Source organism: Limulus polyphemus, unplaced genomic scaffold, assembly GCF_000517525.1.
Source record: "Limulus polyphemus unplaced genomic scaffold, Limulus_polyphemus-2.1.2 Scaffold3038, whole genome shotgun sequence".
Taxonomy (NCBI): domain Eukaryota; kingdom Metazoa; phylum Arthropoda; class Merostomata; order Xiphosura; family Limulidae; genus Limulus; species Limulus polyphemus.
The window spans coordinates 28,444-36,624 of record NW_013668648.1 but is presented as its reverse complement, the minus strand read 5'-3'; the positions used below and the strand labels follow the sequence as shown (position 1 = coordinate 36,624).

Genomic DNA, 8,181 nt, shown 5'->3' with positions numbered 1-8,181 from the left:
GCAGCAGCAAAGGTTTGTTGAAAGGTTTAATGATCAGATATCTACCAGTTCCACAAAAGGCCAATGGTACTACCAACAAAAAGAAATTGCTTCAAATTATGCACCATTGAGGTGTAACAAGGAGCTTGTGGTGATGTCAGAGCAGTGTCCTGGCTTAACAAGTTTGTTTGATCAACGTTCAAAGAAGTCATTGGAACCACAACTAAACGACCACAGCATAGTCAGTCAAAGCATCAATAAAAAAATATCTGTTGGAAATCCCAATGGTCAACAATCTGTACTGTCTATTGCCCAACAGAACCAGCAACAAGTGCCTGATCCAGAGATTTCTCACAAATTTGTGTCTAGCCAAACGTGCTATGATTCATCTCCTGGATCAATAACCCCTCAACATCTGGAACAACTCATGTCAAATAAAATATTCAACAATCAACTACCTACATTGCATTCCAGCCAGCAAGAAGAGCAGCATATTCCAGCTTTATATGACACCCAAATGTTTGAATCTAATTATAAATGTCCTGTTCAGCCACAAGGATTAATACACAGTCAGCATAAGGAAAGAGTAGTAGGTTCAGATATTACGCAGCAACAAAAATTTAATTGTAATTTCAATAGTGACAAATTTGTACTGCTTTCCAGTCAAAAGAAACATCAAAGAATACCTGCTTCATACACTACAGAAAAGTTTGGATCTTGTCAGAGATGTCTTAGCAAGTCCAAAATGTTCTCAAGTGAGAATCAAGAAGGAATAGTAAATAAAACTCCCATACATCAACAAAGGTTGAATAGTAACCTTAGTATTCAATAAACTGTGGTGCTTTCCAGTCAATAGAAACAACAACAGATACCTGCATTTTATATTACACAGCAGATTGAATGCAATAGGAATAATCTTGGTCAGTCATGTAGATTGGTATCAAGTTGGAATCAGGATGGAGTAGTGGATCCAAATGTCCTACAGCAACAAAAGTTGAACATAAATTTAAACAGCCAACAATCTGTGGTATTTCCCAATCAACATAAATGGCAACAAATTCCTGCTTCATTTATCACACAAGAATTTGCTTCTAATCAATCATGTTATGGTGTATCACCTGTAGAAACATCTAGTCAGCATCAAGGAGGAAAAGTAGTTTCAAACATTTCATATGAGAGAAAATCTGAAGTACCTCATATTCCAGAACCCATAGTTTTCAAATTACAGCCACAGCATGGAGATATTGTGTTGTCTTCAGAACTTACTCAACAATGGGAACCTACTAGAAATCTTCACAGTGAATTAGCAGCAATGAAATAAGATTCTTCAAACCAGATAGATTTGCCAGTGAATTACAGAACTTCACATAATCAAAACTATAGTGAAAACCCACTATTGTCATCTGTTGGTTGTCTACCATATACACAGGCTACACATTCACCAACAAGTTTATATCCTTTCTGTCAGGCAGTGGACAGAACTTTTCATCAAAGAAAGGTATTAAATAATACTTGTAGCTCAATACCCTCTGTCTGAATCTACTCCTGTTAAGAATATTATGTTATTGGATAACATTATCTCATCAGTTGTTGAAAATGAGTTCAGAAAAGATGGTTCTATTGACAGTACAAATTCAACCTTAAAGTCAGTAGGTCATCAGAATTTGGACTTGCAGATAGGTGTTGACGAACAACAAATAAACCTACCATCTAACCTTAACTGTGTTCCTCAGTTTGAAAAAAAGAAAGAATGACAGAATCATTCTCAAAATCTTTCTCAATGCTTTCCAAGAGCAATAGAATCCTTTGCAGCAAAAACTTGTTTTATGCAAAATGACTTTATGCACAAGCAGATTGACAGTGCTAGAAGAAATGAAACTCAAAGTTCTTGGAATAATGCATCTTTTTCTAATCCTACGACAAGAGGATCAAGTTTAATAATGCAAGACTCCACAAACTTGCAGTTATACTCAGAAATTCCTCAAAATCTCCAGGTATGTATCTAAATTTGACCAAAATTCATTATGTATCATTAACTCCTGGTTTTTATAGTCAACTATTAGTGTTCTAAAAATCATGAAAACAGAAAATTAGTACTGTTGATCTCACTTTGGTTTGTATGCTTTTTTAAATCTGTAATAAATTATACTTAAAGATTTATAAATCAAATATTTATTCTGTAAATAACTAGTGGTTTCATAGATATAGATTAAGTAGGGAGTAATTTAAGATATGTAAAGATGCTATAAACATCTAACTCTCAAAACAGATGGTAACTTATCTAATGTTATCAGCTAAGGAACATTTGTGGTCATGGTATAATGTATGTCATTTACTGTTATAGGTACATTAGTCACCATGTTGAGCTGGTAGTTTGCCCCAGTTCTTTTTAATATATTGTTCAGAATATCCCCAAGATAATTTTTCTGGGTTAGGTGGAGATAAGCATTATATGCGAGCTGAGTCAGTTACAATATTTATTTTAAAGCTAAACTGACAGTCTTCGGGTTTTTAAAATACCACTATTTCTTAAATATGAAGTACTGGAAAAGAGGCATTTTTCAGAGCAACAGACAGCATTGGAAAAGTCAACAACTGACATCAGTCAGTGATGTTTTATACTTTTCTTTCTGTTAATTGGTAGATACAATTTTTCATTATCAATTATGCTATTATTACACATGTTTGGAACTTTTGAATGAAATCTAAAAAAAAAAAAATTTTCAACATTTTATTTTTTTATATATTTGGGTAAAGCTCGAGTAACTTAAATTGTATGAATGTTTAATTTGGTAGTTCACATGTTTTGTTTTTTTTTGCATTACAAATAAAACCAATGTACTAAACTTCCTGTAGAATATCCTGCATTAGCACCAAACTGGATAATTTTGAATGTTCCTCTTGACAACAAACTGAATGTTTGTTTGACTGACTTGCTAAGAAAAAAATCAATTGTTGTTGCCCCTTGGGCAACATACTAAAAAATTAAATACTCTTTTTCACTGTCTTGTTTTCATCGAATACTCCATTGACTCTTTGTTTTAATAAACTGTGTTCTGTTGTCAGTCTCACTACCAATAAACTAAATCCTCTGTTGTTTCACTAGCAGCAAATTTTAAGACTGTCATTTTACTATTTTATTTTCAGGGAAACTAGATGTTCTGTAGACTGTCACACTAGCACCAAGCTGAATCTATACTGACCCAATACCACAAATGTAAATGCCCATATTAGGAACAGAAATGTTCTACTGATTATATTATTAATTGCAAATTAAAATGCCTTTTTTCTGCCTTACAAGGAACAACTAATTCTTGTTTCCTGTTCCACTAGTGACAAACTGAATAGTCTGTTACGTTTTTGGCAAATTAAATATTTTGTTGATTGTCTCTTTAGCCTAGAAAGGAAATTATACTGGTGATTGTTTCATTAGCAGCAAAGTAAATGTACTGATAACTGTCTTGCTAGCCGCAAACTCAGTTTTCAATTGATTTTCACTAACAGCAAACTAATTGTTTTGTTTACTGTATTAGCAACAAGTTAAATGACCTGTTGTTTCATGAGCTACATACTAAATTCTAATTGTCACTAACAAAACAATAGTTTCATTAACAATAACTGAATATTCTGTTAGATGTCTCTAGTAGCAATATTCTGTTGACTGTCTTGTTAGAAGCAAATTAAAATAATGTTCTGTTAACTACTTTAGTAGCAATGAAATAAACCTTCTGTTAGCTCACTGCCATTAAATTACTGACTGTCATTTTTAGCTAAAGAAACATTTTGTTGTTTGTATCATTAACAACATATGAAATGACCAGTGTCCACCCTATTGGCAACAATTAATTTAAATGATCAGTTTCTGCTTCCTACACAATAAATTAACTGTTGTGGTGCGTAAAACATATCGGGCTGGTTCCCAAAAAGTGTAAGTTATCTACCAAAATATTAAATTAGGAATTTGATCTTTAGTCTTTTGTGAAGCTGTGGAGTAAATCCACTTGTCATAACAAATGGTTATATATGTCAAAGTGAATATATCTGCATGATTTATTGTAAGGGTTAAATAATTGGTGTCTGCCTCACTATAAACAAGGTAAATACTTCGTCTTATCTGTCCATAGGGCACAAAATTAAGAAATAATTCCACCAGACAGGTGGGCAGACAGAAAAAGATGTTTGCTGGACCCCACTTTTTCTGTGATAATTCAAGTTTTAATTTGTTTGTAAGAAGCATAGTGTGTGTGATTTAAATTTAATATATGAAATAATTTAACAAATTAATCATTTATTTCTCACACAAAAATCTTTATATTCTATAAAACAATAAACTCAAACCCTCTGATTTGTACTCTTTGTCTGACGAGTTGCAGACTGAATAACAATTGTCTTTATGGTGATCCATTCATTCATAACTGCATTCGGACTGAATGAGGTGCACAGATTGAGTGGTTCTTGAAAATGATCTAAAAGCACCTTGATCTCAGTATCACCAAATTTTTTCAAGAGCTCTTTGTTATTTATTGCCTATGTATTGATATTGCACACTGAAAGTGTCAAGATATGTGGGTCATTCAGGTCCCCAAACTTTTTCAAGATGAGAAATTAAGGCACTTAGGATCTTCTCCCTATCTATGCCAAAACTAGTTGAATCATTCTGCAACTTTGTGATACTAAGGTGAAATGTGTACTGTCCATGAGTAAGCCATGAAGGGCTGGTCCCTTGCATGTTCTGTGTCTTTGCAACACTTCTAGAGTTGCATTTAGGGCCTTGGAAACATCACTTAGGATACATTCCTGCCTCTGCACTATTTCAGAAAATTCTCTCAAGCATGATGTCTAACATTGGATGAAGATAGAGAACCATCTTTCTCGCTCTTGCATGTTTCAGAAAACCTTGTGCTTTACCTTTGGAGGCAGCAGATGCACTCTGATTGTTGGAGACAACATTCAAATGTGCAGTCAATGCTGGGTATACCTTGAGTAGGTTTTTTTTATTGCTTTATTTGTATATTGCCCCCAACATGTGCCTCCTACTTGAGTAGGGAGCCTTTTCTTAGTGTTTTTCACCTTTCTTGATTTAATCAGCCCAGTCCTAGCTACTGATGAATTGTAATGGTATAGGTAAAGGCTCAGTAGGAACTCCTCTAAAACATTTTGGTGCTTCAATTCTTTGGCTGCATCTTTGATAGCTAATTCTACTCTTTGAGCTACACAATGTACTGGGATGATCCAACTTGCTTTCTGTTTCAACTCCTTCGCAATGCTTGCCCAGGTCCCAAAATTTGTAGAACTATCACACATGGTGCTATAAAAGTGTGCACCACTGAGCCATTCAATCACTAATATTTTAAAAACTTTAACTTAATTTTCTGTGTAGGGACTTAACATTAAAATATGAATCATTGGATAGGTCTATACCTGGAAAGTCCTCTTTGAATGTTTATTTTTTTCATAATCTTTATAATCTCTATTAGGTGCAACTTTACTTTTCTCAGTTGTTGGATCTTTCAGATAACGAGTTAACTTTGTATGCATTGACATAACTGCCCTAGCTGTCAGTCGTCATTTGCATGCAGCAGATCATTGACAGGAAAATTACTTTGCAAAAAGTGTATGTGACTACAAAAATGACAGTATAAATGATCATTCATGATAATTGTTGATGTAATTTATTCTTTGAATACAAGATTTATTGAATTGCAAAAAAGTGCAAGCAAATTATTTGCTGATATTTAATTACCAATTATATTTCATATTGGCAATTTATATATTTTCTGTGTAAAATAAGCTTGAATCATATCAACAGTGATTCATTATTAGCTAATTTATCATGTTTTTGGGTGAAGGCTACGGAAATAACTGATCATTTATAACTGTTGACCATATTTTATTCTCTGAACATATATTTATTTAATCACAAAAAACCATAAGCAAATTATTTACCCATTATATTTCATGCTGACGATTATATATTTTATTCCCAGTGGAAAAATTGCTTGAATTAATGTTAAGAGTTGTCCATTTCTAAGTGATTTATCGTGTATTTGAGCGTGGCCGGGATAATTTCTGGAAGCATGTGAGATGCTGAATCAATATCACTTAGAGCTATTTACTCTTAATAAAACATATTTTTCATTGAAATGCCACTGTATAGCAAGTATAGATAGTTGTTTTAAGTTAATTATGTTGTATAGTGTTGTGAAATTTTATTAGAAAAGTGATTTGTTGATCAAAATTCTGCTGGACAAGGGGGCCAGTAATGGGTTAGATTTCGCCAGACCTTCTGCAAAATTGGTTGCAAATTAAGGTAATCTAGTGCTAATTTCATGCACTATTTATCTCTCTCTCTCTCTCTCTATATATATATATATTAAAGCAAAATTATATGTTTACCTGTCCACTAACTCCTCATGGTCCCCAGAAGTAACATTAAGGGGCAAAATTCCAACTAGGTTTCCAACAAAAACTAATTTTTGGCTTTAATTCAGTTTCTGCTCATCACTTAGCAACAGAACTATCACAGTACTGTTGTTTAGCCAACAATGTTGTTCATGTTGAATGAATAATGTATATGTTCATTTGTGGTTTATTTTTATTTCCTGTTTTTAATAACTTCGGTGATATAAAAGCAAATGGTTTAATTCAGAAACTTCTATTTAAGTTAGTGTTGGAAAGATTCCAATCAAACAATTACATTACTTTTCCAGACAAATGTGGTAATTTAGTTAAGAATGCAGAATAGCTAAAGGAAAAAATGTTCCCTAATATTTCTCAAAATGATCAAAATTATTAATGGTTGCGTAAAAGAGCAATTCTTGCATCTCGAAATGATACTGTTCATGATATAAATGATCAGTTATTGCAAAAGTTTCCCAAACAGGAATTCACTTACAGCTCAATTATCATTGTTCTAGTTACAGTTGATGTTGTAGATCACCCAACTGAATTGTTATATTATCTTGAACTACCAATGATACCAGGTCACATTCAGAAATTAAGGGTTGTTCATTAATAATTTTGTTGAGAAATGATCCTCCAAAATTATGTAGTGGCAAAAGTTTAGTTTTTAAGACTTTACTGCCCCACGTTATTGAAGCAACAATTATGACAGGTCGTGCCAAGGTGAAGATGTCTTCATTCCAAGAATTCCTTTGCTACCAAGTTACAATATGTTTTGCAGTGTCAATTAATAAGACACAAGGTCAAAGTTTAAAGTAGCTGGATTGTTCCTAAAGCAGCCTTGCATTTCACATGGTCAATTCTGTATAGGACGTTCAAGGGTTGGATCTCATCAAACCCTGTTTCTATTGTTAGGAGAAGGAACAACAGCCAGTGTGGTGTATCAAGAAGCTTTAATTTAGATTATGTAATTTTTGTTTTGAAAATCAAAGGTTTAGATAAAAATTAAAATGTTATGAAAATTTGATTTTTAAAAAAAGTTCTTAAAAGTAATTTCATTGTGTCTTTTAAATACCTTTTCAAGTAACTTGTACACCTGTGTAGGGAACAGGTAATGCAGCTAGTTATAAATATACTAAAAAATCTGTAGACTATTTTTGTAGAAAGAAACTACAGAGGGTTGAGTATGTTATATCAAAATGATTGTAAATACATTAGTTGTGTAACAAACACAGTCAATATAAAGTCAGTGGACATGATTGTATCCAAACTACATTTTAATATTGTTTGGCACTTTTGGGATAAAATGATGTCATCAAAAATTGGTTACATTTTGAAAGGGTATGCAACAGCTTTTTATGACACACACAGTTTTCATACACTTGAATCATAAGGATGTGCTCAAATTGGAGATTTTGAATTTCCAAGACTGGAATATCCTTTACTTAATAGCATGGGAAAAATAATGAAATATGGATCAGCTTTTGGAACCAGGAAGAGACCTACAAGTGGTACCCCAGCCATGGTAAGCAAAATGTACTTTTTCTTTAACACATGATAATCCACAGGTCAGGGGAAAAATCCATCCACTTGTCCAAGGAAGCAGTATGCAATATAATCAAGAAGGATCTCCATTTCTTCCAACCATTAGATACCTAAAGCAGTTGGAGAATAAAATACCATATTTTTCGGTGCATAAGACACACTTTTTTTACCCCAAAATTTGATGTCAAAATCTGCTTGGTCCTATACACCGAAAGTATGAATAATATATATATATATATATATATATATATATAT

At 33.0% G+C, this 8,181-nt stretch overlaps 1 long non-coding RNA gene across 1 annotated transcript in view; it reads left to right on the top strand.

Annotated features, from left to right (window-relative positions):
* The first annotated feature begins 5,897 nt into the window (after window positions 1–5,897).
* Window positions 5,898–8,181, top strand: part of LOC111088043 — an 18,823-nt gene continuing 16,539 nt past the window's right edge. The window contains exons 1-2 of the long non-coding RNA XR_002612664.1: window positions 5,898–6,289; window positions 7,834–7,906. This is a non-coding gene — a long non-coding RNA (uncharacterized LOC111088043). The remainder of the gene's footprint in view (window positions 6,290–7,833; window positions 7,907–8,181) is intronic.